Source organism: Anabrus simplex, chromosome 5, assembly GCF_040414725.1.
Source record: "Anabrus simplex isolate iqAnaSimp1 chromosome 5, ASM4041472v1, whole genome shotgun sequence".
In the NCBI taxonomy this organism is placed as follows: domain Eukaryota; kingdom Metazoa; phylum Arthropoda; class Insecta; order Orthoptera; family Tettigoniidae; genus Anabrus; species Anabrus simplex.
In genome coordinates, this window is record NC_090269.1 from 370,321,254 (window position 1) to 370,333,911 (window position 12,658).

The window sequence follows — 12,658 nt, forward strand, 5'->3', positions numbered from 1 at the left end:
ATCAGCTTCAATCTAATGGGGAGTCAGCATAACGTTGATGTGAGCAGAATGTCAGCCTGAGTTGCATACGTTTCTTGTGCTGTACAGAAATATTCGTTTTATTACATCACCTTACGTCAGAAGAGTTGAATTTACATTAATGTACGTACTAAACTGTCCACTTTTTTCTCGAAAGTCTTCAGTTTTCTTAACGTGAAATGCGATATCTTGTGATACACACGTGGTTGTAAAATGGCAGGACAGAATGTGTCTAGAGGGGTAATCGTACGCGCTTTGCGTCTCATTACCCCTTCAGTGCGTACAATTCTGTTGTCACCTTCTTCAGTTGGCTAGGCTATTTTACGGCATAACGATGATTGAACTACGTCGTGTTGCCTATGAATTTGCGGACAGGAACAATATTTCTAACAATTTTAACAACACTACTGAATTAGCTGGCCGGCAAGGACTGGGCGCAAGGTTTCTTGACACGAAGCAACTAGCATAAGCAGAATTTTATCATTTAATAAAGCAGAAGTTGACGGACTTTATCATAATCCCTTGACTGTCAGTGAAAAACGTAAGTTTCTTACGTCCCGTATTTATAACGTTGACGAAACCAGCATTTCAACCGTCCAGAAGCCACCTCCAAAATTTGCCAGCAAAGGTCAAAAGCAAGTAGGGACAGCGACCAGCTTAATGAATATTTCGCCATGAATCCTACGGGTAATTATATACCACCCATGTTTATACTGTATATCCTGGTGTGAGGATGTCCACTGCAATAACACGTGGAGGCCACCCAGGAAGCAATTACGTGTGCTCCAAGTCAGGATAAATGAATGAGAACTTGTTCCTGACGTGGCTCAAGCATTTCGCTGCACACACGCAATCATCAGTGAACAATTCAACTCTTCTTTTCGAGTCACACATCACTTTCCTCCTTTAATTTCTGCAAGGAAAACGGAATTGTTTTTGTATCAATTTCTCTCCTCTCCCTATCAGAGCGTTGACATTTTGTGCGAAAACACGAAGGTCTAGGCCTAAGCAGCACTCTGAAATTTTGACAGCCACATCCGGAAAGTTAGCATTTGAGGAGTTTGAAAAGAAGAGTAAGAAACGATTATACATATTGTGAAGAAGACTCGAGTTGCAAATTCAAGAAAATGAAGAAGACAAAGAAGGTACTTTTTCAAGACAACAACAGTTCGTCAGACGATACATGTGACGATGAACTTTGTCAACATGATGATAATGATGATTACACGGAAGAAGTAGTGTCAGGGTTGCCGCGGAGGAACACCACCAACGATGTTTGTCTTCTGTGGTGAAAGAAGTACAAGCGTGCCATTGCCCCACATGGGTGGGTAATGGTACGCAAAACCAATTCGTATATTTTGATAGAAGACCCGGAAACTTTACTACTTGTGTACTTGTATTCCACATTCCGTATTCCTAACTATATTTCATATCATACTAGAGTATTGTAGAAATTTTGCATCCACCATAGTACTTTATACAGATGTTTTGCCTTAGATGCGTGCAATTGCCCCTCTCTCTCCGAATTGTTGTGCTAATATAGTGCAATATTGTATCACGTAGAGGAATGGAACACTATGGTTCATACGATTGAAGCAAGTGCAGTAATCCAATCTACAACTTTTTTTTTCTTTTTTTTGCTAGTTGCTTTACGTCGCACCGACACGGATAGGTCTTATGGCGATGATGGGACAGGGAAGAGCTAGGAGTTGGAAGGAAGCGGCCGTGGCCTGAATTAAGGTACAGCCCCAGCATTTGCCTGGTGTGAAAATGGGAAACCACGGAAAACCATCTTCAGGGATGCCGACAGTGGGGTTCGAACCAACTTCTTTTTTATTGTCTTTACAATTCGCTTTACGTCGCACCGACACAGGTAGATCTTATGACGACGATAGGACAGGAAAGAGCTAGGAGTGGGAAGGAAGCAGCCATGGCCTTAATTAAGGTACAGCCCAAGCATTTGCCTGGTGTGAAAATGGGAAACTACCGAAAACCATCTTCAGGGCTGCCGACAGTGGGGTTCGAACCCACTATCTCCCGAATATTGGATACTGGCCGCACTTAAGCGACTGCAGCTATCGAGCTCGGTCAATCTACAACTAATACGAAGTCTGCTTGGATTGGAAAAAACAGACTTATGGAAATACATCTGAAAGCACTCACTCAATACTCACTCCAGACCAGAAATTGCTATGTTGCAGAGATGGGAGTTACATATCGTAACATGATAATGTATTCTATTCCATCAAAGTGCGTTTAGGGGTGCGCAGCTGTGAGCTTACATTCGGGAGGTAGTGGGCTTGAACCCCCCTGTCGGCAGCGCTGAAAATCATTTTCCGTGGTATCACATTTTCACACCAGACAAATGCTGGGGCTGTATCTTAAATAAGGCCACGGCCGCTTCCTTCCCACTCCTAGCCCTTTCCTGTTCTATCGTCGCCAAAACACCTATCCATGCCGGGCTGAGTGGCTCAGACTGTTGAGGCGCTGGTCTTCTGATCCCCAGGTTCCACCTTGGCTCAGTCTGGTGATATTTGAAGGTACTTAAATGCGTCAGTCTCTTGTCGGTAGATTTAGTGGCACGTAAAAGAACTCCTATGGGACTGAATTCCGGCACCTCAGCGTCTCCGAAAAACTGCAAAAAATACTTAGTGGAACGTAACGCCAGTAACAATAATTATTAGACCCATCTGTGTCGGTGCTACGTAAGGCCAATTGTAACAGTAACCTGACCGGGCGAGTTGGCCATGCGGTTAGAGACACGCGGCTGTGATCTTGCATCCTGGAGATACTGGCTTCGAATCCCACTCTCAGCAGCCCTGAAGATGGTTTTTCGTGATTTCCCATTTTCACACCAGGCAAATGCTGGTGCTGTACCTTAATTAAGGCCACGGCCACTTCCTTCCAACTGTTAGGCCTTTCCCGTCGTCGCCATAAGACCTATCTGTGTCGGTGCGACGTAAAGCTACTAGCAAAGAAAAAACCAGTAAGCTGTTCCAGAAATATTATGTTCCACCGGGAAACCTAATACAAAAGTACCTTCTCAGTGAAACCAAGGGAAGGGTAACGGATATGTGGAAGCACATCTGCTTGCTTTAAGCTGGCACTCCTGCGCAGGGGCGAGCGATAATTTTTTTTTTTTGCTATGGGCTTTACGTCGCACCGACACAGATAGGTCTTATGACGACGATGGGATAGGAAAGGCCTAGGAGTTGGAAGGAAGCGGCCGTGGCCTTAATTAAGGTACAGCCCCAGCATTTGCCTGGTGTGAAAATGGGAAACCACGGGAAACCATTTTCAGGGCTGCCGATAGTGGGATTCGAACCTACTATCTCCCGGATGCAAGCTCACAGCCACGCGCCTCTACGCGCACGGCCAACTCGCCCGGTGAGCGATAATTTTTGTAACAGTTTAGAGGTAGTACTGGCATTCCCACTTTGTTACTTGCTGGGCGGTTACAGATATTAATTAGTTATTTGAAATGCTTTGTATTAGTCTTCATCATCATCATCATCTGTTTACCCTCCAGGTTCGGTTTTTCCCTCGGACTCAGCGAGGGATACAACCTCTACCGCCACAAGGGCAGTGTCCTGGAGCTTCAGACTCTTGATCGGGGGATACAACTGGGGAGAATGACCAGTACCTCGCCCAGGCGGCCTCACCTGCTATGCTGAACAGGGGCCTTGCGGGGGATGGGGAAGATTCGAAGGGATAGACAAGGAAGAGGGAAGGAAGCGGCCATGGCCTTAAGTTAGGTACCATCTCGGCATTTGCCTGCAGGAGAAGTGGGAAAGCACGGAAAACAACTTCGAGGATGGCTGAGTGAATCGAACCCCCTTCTACTCAGTTGACCTCACGAGACTGAGGGGACCCAGTTCCAGCCCTCGTAGCACTTTTTAAAATTTCGTGGCAGAACCGGCAATCGAACCCGGGCCTCTGGGGTTGGCAGCTAATCGCACTAACCACTACACCACAGAGGCGGACATTATTACTATTATTATTATTATTATTATTATTATTATTATTACGTTCCAATGTCAGTGGAGTACAGGGTTAGTCATTATAATTTTGTAACCACGATAGAGGGTTCGATTCCAGCTGTGTTCGTTGGCATGTAAGGATGTTACATTGCGACAACTCCACTTCGATTGCTTCTAGCAAATTGCAGAATTTCTGCAGGACAAATTTCCGACACCATATCATTATCTAAAATATATCGCACGTATTCTATCGTTTTGTGGATAGTACATTAGAATGTCTTACTTCCTATTTCTCCATTTACGAAATATTACTAATTCCTACAATGTAGAGTGTCATTCTATTAACTGACTCAGCCAGTGCTGCTTTCTGCCTTTCATAAGTCCCTTTGAAGTTTAGAACACCCTACACCGAATTCCATTTCGTTCGTCGGGCTGTTTCCAAGGAGTCCCGGGCCTATCAAATAAAAGAGACAGTCCGTTCCAGCCATATATCCGAGACTTTCTTTCTTTCTTTTCTTAATCTGTTTAGACTTCAGGGTTGCCTTTTCCCTCGGACTAAGCGAGGGATCCCACCTCTACCGCTCAAGGGCAGTGACCTGGAGCGTGAGACTTTGGGTCGGGGGATACTGTGACCGTTCACAATGTCACATATAGTATATCATGATACCCAGGAGTTGAAATATGCGGTTTTCCGCGTCATTCTGCGGTAAAAACTGTCCAAGTTAGGATTTATCCACCCGCTCCGCGATTTGCAGTATGCCAGCTCGCGCGACCCAACTCTAGTTGTCGGTAATTAGCAGCGAGGCATTGCAGGAGCGCTGGTACTCGAAGTTCTCTCACTCCAACCACGAGCGAGACGGAAAGAGACGCGTTATCACGTGACAGAGAATCTAGGTCACTAGCAGGGCTCAGGGAGTACATCCAACGTGAGAACTAACATTATACCCTATTTCCCTCATTCATTCACCACTGCCAACTCATCGAGTTCAATTGTTTTTCCCCTGATAATTATTATAGATCGCAAAATACTCGACGGCGGGTCACGTGCAAACATTCATTTGAATCAGAGAATTTTACACATAATTATGAGACCGAGAAGTGCTCTACATAATTGAAAGAACGGTAGCTACTCCGTAACAAGGGCTCGTCTTAATGATTACCAGATGTTGGGTCCCAACCGTGCAGCCAGCTCAAGGTATCCCCTGGCGCTCGTCATCGTTCACCGACAGAGACAAAAGGACGCTTTTAAGATTGCTTGAGAATCCACGAAGATATTTTAATAATATTCACTCAGTGAAAATGGGAATACAGGAGCTACAATTTGATATCCTGTTCGTCACTCGACGGTGCGTATTACCGGAGCACATTTTGAGAAGGGGGTGTGTTTTACCCCCGGTGCTAGCACCAGGGCATCTCGCCTATATAGTAAGGAGCTGAGTAACAGACACCACCAGTTCATTTTCAGGTCAACATCAGTTCGTTACCAGTTCGTCGTGATTTGTGTGTGAGTCTTTTACGAAGAAATCATTCTGTAATGTGAGCAGTGTAATGCAGTGATTTATTAAAGTCTGTGAATATATGTGGAAATAACCATAATCTGAGTAAGCTGTTTGCACGTACAGTGTGTTGCCAACAAGTATAGTAGGAACGGTACGAAACCGTGATGATCGCTGTCCGTGTGCCGAAGAGGTCGTGCATCGAGCCTCATATATGCATAAACTGATACGGCTCAATTAACAGAAATATGCACGTATTTAACTAAGTGCGTGGAGCGAGTATACTCGACATGAATGAGAAATATAAGGAAAGGGAATGAACGGCTCATTGTCGGCATGATTAAGGGCAGTGCCAAGTTAGATCGATCCCTAATGCAGTAGAGAGCTCGACTTACGTATGACTAAGTGCAGTAGAGTATGCCTGAATTATTGTTGTGTAATATGAAAGTGCTAACACATTAGTGGTCTAACCAGTGACGTTTCTAAGTGAACCAGTGGAGCTTCAGGACTTAGAGTAGCTGCCAATAAAAAGGATAGGTGGATGAAAAGGGAATAATGTCGGGATTCAGGAACACAACCGACGTTAGGTTGGGATGCTTGTGTCATTAAGCAGACCCAACCACGTATTTAGTCTGCATTCACATGAGATAACTTCCCCTCATTTACACAATGAGTCTACAAGAACGTCGGAGTGAATGAGGTATCTAGCTGCCTGCCGGAATTTCGCTTGGTGTAGCAGAGATCGTCTGGAACTTCGCACGAGATCAAGCCGTCATGTTCGTGACTTGCCAGTTGGTCAACAAAGGACTTCACATCGCTGATGGCATCATGAGGGCAGAGTAAATACATGGGCGTGCCCTCCTGTAATGCTGTGTTCGTGGTTTTCCGGAAGATGAGTACATTTCCAACTATTTGTAGCTTTGAAAGTCATATCCTATTGTACATATAGAGTAAATTTGCATGTAGATGTAAGATTGATCGCCAATATGCCATTTCAAACGGATAATAATAATTTCATTTTGTTTTTTTATGGAATACATTCATCATGGTTTGCAACAACCATATTTTACTTCAGTTTTTATAAGGGTTTTTGGTAATGCATGACGTAATTCTAAGGACCTTAGATTAATTAAGTGTGAAGCGCTGTCGAGTAAAGAGGGCTTAAATATTCTGTAAAAATGACCCCAGTTATCGTCTTCTCAATAGCAAATATGAGTCATCAAAGATCTCTCAGTAATTGACCTATATTTTTGCACTTCACACCTGGTAGGGAGTCCTCCTAACTAGTAATTAAGGCTGCTGAATCAACGGATGTAGACATGGCATTGGGGTATATATCGTTGAATTATTTAGCTCGTGAGTGCGTGATGTAATTCGGACCCGTGTGGCAGGGGTTCATCATTAAATAGCATTGTATTCGAGGTACCGAGAGGAGGAGCGGGGGGCAAGGCAGGCTTTAGCCCTAATGTATATTGTGAAGTAGGAATCTAAAGTTCCCCTGGAATCTGTTATTAATATGTGCGAAGTGGATACCGTGCTACGAAGATGACGATTACGGCCAGATTTAGAGCCGATATTTAATGTGCTGCCATTGTGGCTAGGAAGGAAAGAAGTGAGATTATTTGCCGTGAAGCAATTGTATGAGAGGACCCAGTGGCCCGCTATTTGGAAGTGGGTCGTGGGCGACTCACAGCTGGGTGATTTACGAGCCCATCAAAGGGATGAAGTAAAGTGTTTGCTTCATTGAAAGGGAACGGAATACAAGTAGTTGGTTCATTCCTCTCGGTACAGCGATTACGTGCGTCAATTTAAATATTACCAACGTCGCATAGATTCCAATGTGCATTAAAGGAAGGATCCCGCCAATTTCTTTCCTTAATTATTTACAGCGTGCAGGGAATTCCAGGTTAAATATACCCTGTCTCAGAAGATCCTGAGTTCATTCCAGGAGACAGTGAAAGAGGAAACGCCTCTCTAAGTTTGAAATAGTGTAAATAATTCAAGAGGAAAGGCTTCCTTGAATTTTAAATAATTTAACGTCGAATGATGTGTAGAGAGAGACCAACGAAGATTCACGACGTCAGGATCAATCTAAATAACATTTGTAAAGTGCGTTGTATGGCATGTCCATGTTAAAAGATGTGTTTCACTAGTATAGTAAAATTGTTATACAAGATATTGTTTCTCTTCTCATTAGTAATGAACTAGTGTTCCTCTCATAATTAATATTCCCCTACTATAGAGATTATTAGAAAAGTATCGCCCCATCGGACGCTCCAGTCAGACCCGAAATGCTATACCGACTCAGCTAGCGAATCATTCTAGTAGGGGAAAGTTAGACTTCGATAACCGGGCTGAATTCGAAGCTCATTGGAGGTGCTCCATTCTAATATAATATTCATAAACCACGGTAACGTTTTTATGTACTGAAGCCTTGGACAGGTACAATACAACTGGGAAGGATGACCAGTACATCGCCCAGGTGGCCTCACCTGTTATGTTGAACAGGGGCCTTGTGGGAATAGGAAGATTGGAATGGATAGACAAGGAAGAGGGAAGGAAGCGGCCGTTGCCTTAAGTTAGGTACCATTCCGGCATTTGCATGGGGGGAGAAGTGGGAAACCACGGAAAACCACTTCGAGGATGGCTGAGGTGGGAATCGAACCCACCTCTACTCAGTTGACCTCCCGAGGCTGAGAGAACCCCGTTCCAGTCCTCATACCACTTTTCAAATTTTGTGGCAGAGCCGAGAATCGAACCCGGGACCTCCGGGAGTGGCAGCTAATCACACTAACCACTACACCACAGAGGTGGACCAGATCCGAGACTTGTGGGTTATATTTTGAGCTTTCCCGTAAATTTCTCTGTAGCATAATGATGACTTCACCTAAGCAGTTACGTTTCTCACCCTAACGGTTAGGGGACCATATATGGATTGCAATTATTAACAATAATTTCGTGTGGCTATTTGTAGGATGGTGCAGCAATTGTACGGCAGACCTTCCGACGAGGGTGGACGGCATCTGCCATGAATAGGAAACTGCGTGTTACTGTAGTGGAAGATATTGTTTTGTGTGCTGTGCATGAGTTGCAGGTATTTTGGCGAGAGTACAGAAACCCAGTCTCCCGGCAGCCATTTGAGGTTAAAATCTCTGATGAAGCAGGGAATAGAACCCAAAACCTTCTGAACCGAACAACACTGCGCTGACCATTCATCCAAGGAGCAGAAATTAGTTTGACATTATAAATTAGTATTTTTTTGCTAGGGGCTTTACGTCGCACCGACACAGATAGGTCTTATGGCGACGATGGGATAGGAAAGGCCGAGGAGTTAGAAGGAAGCCGCCGTGGCCTTAATTAAGGTACAACCCCAGCATTTGCCTGGTGTGAAAATGGGAAACCACGGAAAACCATCTTCAGGGCTGCCGATAGTGGGATTCGAACCTACTATCTCCCGGATGCAAGCTCACAGCCGCGCGCCTCTACGCGCACGGCCAACTCGCCCGGTAAAATTAGTATTTAAACCTTCGTATACCTCCAGTTCGATTTCATCTAAGCTGGTGTCCGTATAATCCGTAATTAAACGGGTTTGCTCCTAGCGATAAAAATTACCGAGCAAGTTGGTCATACGGTTGGGGTCGCGTTGCTGTGAGCTTGCATTCGGGAGGTGGTGGTTCGACTCCCACCGTCGGCAGCCCTAAAGATGTTTTCCGCGGTTTCCCATTTTCATACCATGCACCTTAATATTAAGGTCACTTTGTAATAATAAAAGATTTACATGGGAACTGATAAGGCATATGAACTCACTAAATTCTATGCAAAGGCAACGTATTTGGGAGATGTGTTTTGAAAACCTACTTGAAGTGAATCGTTTTCTACCTCTTTTCCCGCATCTGTGGGGTCGCGGGTGCGAACTTTGTCGCGCATGTTTATTTGATCCCGTTTAACGGCCAGATGCCCTTATTGACGCCAACCCTATATGGAGAAATATAATCACTATTGCGAGTTTCTCTTGTGGTTGGTGGTGTAGTGTGTTGTTTGAATATTAAGAGGAAAGTGTTGGTACAAACGGAAACCCCAGTCCCGGAGCCAGAAGTATTAATCAGATGCAATTTAAATCCCCGACCCGGCCAGGAATTGAACACGCGACCCTCTGAACCGATGCCTCAACACTGACCATTCAGCCAGTGAGTCGGACCCACTGAAGCAAACAAGTGACAATATTGTACTCACTTTTTTCCCTGGCGAATCTTAAGATCAGGTTTTTTAGAAGTTGCTTTACGACGCACCCACGCAGGTAGGTCTTATGGCGACGATGGGAGAGGAAAGGGCTAGCAGTGGGCGGGAAGAGTCCATAGCCTTAGTTAAGGTACAGCCCCAACATTTTCTCAGTGCAAAAATGGGATACCACGAAAAACTATCTTCAGGACTGCCGACAGTGGGGTTCGAACCCACTATCTCCTGAATACTCGATGCACTTAAGTGACTGCAGCTATCGAGCTCTTTATTAAGTTTTCAACCACAAAGACATGGAGAATGCAAGGGAGAGTTTTATAAACCATTTATGTTATTTGCTATATTAGAGACAAATCTAAGTGCCATCGAAGCAATGAAATGTTTCAGTTAGAATTCATCTCAAGGTAATCATTAAACAGATGAGGTCTGAGTTTGCAACGACTGAAGAAGTCAAGTTTCTTCTCGTTAGTACGTTTCTGTTGAAATTTGGCAAGCCTAGCTTTATTTCGACTGAAATATGTTACTGTACTCACTTGATATTTATACCTCAAATTATTCCCATTTTAAAACTCTCTGTATTCTTTTTGATAAAAAATACCGTCCCTGATCTCGTACGAGGAATAGTTGAATGGTTTATACAGTAGAAAGGTGTAATGTATTCGCTCTTCCTTTCATTGAAAATGTAAAAGATGTTTGAGGGTACAACACGCATAATGCTCCTGTTGTTATTTCTTGATGGATACAATGTTTGAGCATCTGTCTTTTGCCACAGGACAAGGAAAATGTAGCTTTCACCGAATTCTCAGTCTCGTTTATTACTGTGGCAGTGTAGAAAAGGCTGAGGTATGGATGATGCTGTTAATGGCATTCGGAGCATGACTAATGCGTTTTACCGAGCGAGTTGGCGTTGCGGTTAGTGCCGCTCAGCTGTGAGCTTGCGTTCGGGAGGTTGTGGGTTCGAACTTCACTGTCGGCAGGCCTGAAGATGATTTTACGTCGTTTCCCATTTTCAATCCAGGCAAATGCTGGGTTTGTACCTTGAATAATGCTACGACCGCTTCCTTCCGACTCCTAGCACTTTTCTATCCCATCATCGCCATGAGCACTGTCTGTGAAGGTCCGTTGTACAGCCAACTGTTGTTACTAAAGCGTTCGAATGTTATGACGATCATAGCGACGATCGTGCTGTAACTGTACTTTCTGGCCCAGCAAGGAAAGCAATGGAAAACTACATCACTCTTAAGCCTCATTTTGGTACTGCCATTGGTTTCTGTGTTTTCCCTGTAACCACGTAATCTCTGGTGGTGCTCAGCTGCCGTGCTGATCATCTAGCAGAGGACATACAGTAGGATGGATCATACAACGATCCATTAGGATTTACGTACTTTTGCATATGAACTTAAAAAGACCTTACCCAAGTGCTCAAGTCTGAGGGACTCAGACGTTAGAGTGCTGGCTTTCAAGTTTGCGGGCCCAAATCTGTAGGTTTCTTGACTCGTAGAAACTTGTTTTTCTTATTCTGTTGCTGTACAGTCCTTGAGAACCTCCTTCAAAATATTCTCCCAGTTATCTCGATCTTGTGCCATTAGTTCGCAATTCCTGCATGAGAATGCGATTCCATCTAACACCCATTTCTCGGTCGACCTCATACTCTTTGTCCACCAGGATTACCGCCCATTATCCCTCATCCCTACCACACGCCCAGCCTACCTCTCAGTCTCGCTTTAATCTGGGGATGGAGTATATTTCATTATTTTATTGCCTTCTCCATATTCTTATTTTACAAAGTGGGCCTGTTGTGTATGGAATATCTTTCTCTCAGTCCGCCACGGTGGTATAGTGTTTAGTGTAATTAGCTACCACCCTCGGAGACACGAGTTCGATTCCCGGCTCCGCCACGAAATTTGAAAAGTGGTACGAGTGCTGGAATGGAGTCAACTCAGCGTCGAGAGGTCAACTGAGTAGAGTGGTTCGATTCACACCTCAGTCATCCTCGAAGTGGTTTTCCGTGGTTTCATACTTCTCCAGAAAAAGGCTGGGATGGTAACTAACTTAAGGCGACGGCCACTTCCTTTCCACTTCCTTGCCTATCCCTTCCAATGCGCCTCGAGATCCCTGTTCAGTATAGCAGGTGAGGCCACCTGGGCGAAGTACTGGTTGTCCTCCCCATTTTTGTCCCCGACCAAATGTCTCACGCTCCAGAACGCTGCCCTTTAGGCGGTAGAGGTGGGATCCCTTGCTGAAAAACTAACCCTCGTGTATAAACTGATTAATTACTGAATACTAATATCTTCCTCTCAGAAGCTAGGGGCTTTACGTCGCACCGACACAGATAGGTCTTATGGCGACGATGGGATAGGAAAGGCCGAGGAGTTGGAAGGAAGCGGCCGTGGCCTTAATTAAGGTACAGCCCCAGCATTTGCTTGGTGTGAAAATGGGAAACCACGGAAAACCATTTTCAGGGCTGCCGATAGTGGGATTTGAACCTACTATCTCCCGGATTCAAGCTCACAGCCGCGCGCCTCTACACGCACGGCCAACTCGCCCGGTCCTCTCAAAAGCATCCAACCATTTGTCATACCATGTTACTCGTGACACGTCTCTAAACCATACGTTGTCCCCGTTTCTACCATCAAGGTAATCTGCCCCAGACTAGTCAGCCGCTCTCAGTCGTGGTTCAGTTCGAACTATGAAATATAACTTAAAAACTACACCCTGGATTTGATGGGGAGCATATATCTAACATGGACAAGACGGGGTCAACTAATAGCTGTAAACGATACAAGGCGAGGCATGACATCAGGAAAACATGTTTATTAAAATAAACAACTGGGCGAGTTGGCCATGGGGTTAGGGGCAAAATGCCAATGCCTCACAGTCCAATTCCACCAGAAATGTTAGTACGTAAAGGTGAAGTTATTATCTTGG